At 46.1% G+C, this 1258-nt stretch overlaps 1 non-coding gene across 1 annotated transcript; it reads right to left on the bottom strand.

Annotated features, from left to right (window-relative positions):
• Positions 1 to 489: 489 nt before the first annotated feature.
• Trnas-cga (transfer RNA serine (anticodon CGA)) lies at positions 490 to 564 on the bottom strand. The gene has a single exon. It is a non-coding gene; the product is annotated as a tRNA-Ser (tRNA).
• Positions 565 to 1258: the final 694 nt, after the last annotated feature.

The raw sequence follows: 1258 nt of genomic DNA on the forward strand, positions 1-1258 counted from the left end.
TGACTTTGATTGTGGCATGATTAGCGTATGGACGTCGGATTTTGAACCTTTCAATTTACTGTTACATTTTCAGGCCTTCAGCGTTCAGATATCGATATTGTTCTTTCGATATTCAGAAGTGATTTGTTTTCAGTTACTGTGTTCCAAACAAACCCCCACTGGAGAAAATTGTGTATGTGTATTACAATAAACTTCATATTCCTTTCATACCTGGGTATTTTTCCTGCACCAACTTAGGCAAACAGACCATAGGTGCTGCTTGTTGTATCTTCATTTACTAATGTGTTTAAAACAGCTCATTTCTGGACAGGGTGGTGAAAACTCTGTGTGCCGGCTCTGGCAGCAGAGCCCCATTTCTTCTCTTCTGTTTGCCTTCATCTTCATTTTCATGTATGTGCTACATCCAACATCATTCATGATCTCAGAATGAAATTTTCACTCTACAGCGGAGTGTGCGCTGATATGAAACTTCCTGACAGATTAAAACTGTGTACCGGACCGAGACTCGAACTCGGGACCTTTGCCTTTCGCGGGCAAGTGCTCTACCGACTGAGCTACCCGAACACGACTCACGCCCCGTCCTCACAGCTTTACTTCTGCCAGTATCTCGTCTCCTACCTTCCAAACTTTGCAGAAGCTCTCCTGCGAACCTTGCAGAACTAGCACTCCTTTCTTTCTGCCAGGAAGTTTCATATCAGCGCACATTCCGCTGCAGAGTGAAAATTTCATTCTGTAAACATCCCCCAGGCTGTGGCTAAGCCATGTCTCCGCAATATCCGTTCTTTCAGGAGTGCTAGTTCTGCAAGGTTCGCAGGAGAGCTTCTGTAAAGTTTGGAAGGTAGGAGACGAGGTACTGGCAGAAGTAAAGCTGTGAGGACGGGGCGTGAGTCGTGCTCGGGTAGCTCAGTCGGTAGAGCACTTGCCCGCGAAAGGCAAAAGTCCCGAGTTCGAGTCTCGGTCCGGCACACAGTTTTAATCTGCCAGGAAGTTTCATTCATGATCTGTTGCATGTATGATATCCTTGGTCGCCCCCGCCGATGCCTTCCCTCAGTAGCTCCTTCTGCTATTGTTCTAATGATGTTGTTGTGTCTTAGGATGTGCCCTACAAATTTGTCTCTTCTTGTTTGTATGTGCCTCCACAGAGGTCTGGTTTCCTGTACTCTTCTAAGCACCTCTTCATTTGTTACTTTGTCTCTTCAGCTGATCTTCATCATCCTTCTATAGCACCACATCTTCAAGGCCCCTAGCCGTCTTCTCT

This window comes from Schistocerca serialis, chromosome 9 (assembly GCF_023864345.2).
Source record: "Schistocerca serialis cubense isolate TAMUIC-IGC-003099 chromosome 9, iqSchSeri2.2, whole genome shotgun sequence".
Taxonomy (NCBI): Eukaryota; Metazoa; Arthropoda; class Insecta; order Orthoptera; family Acrididae; genus Schistocerca; species Schistocerca serialis.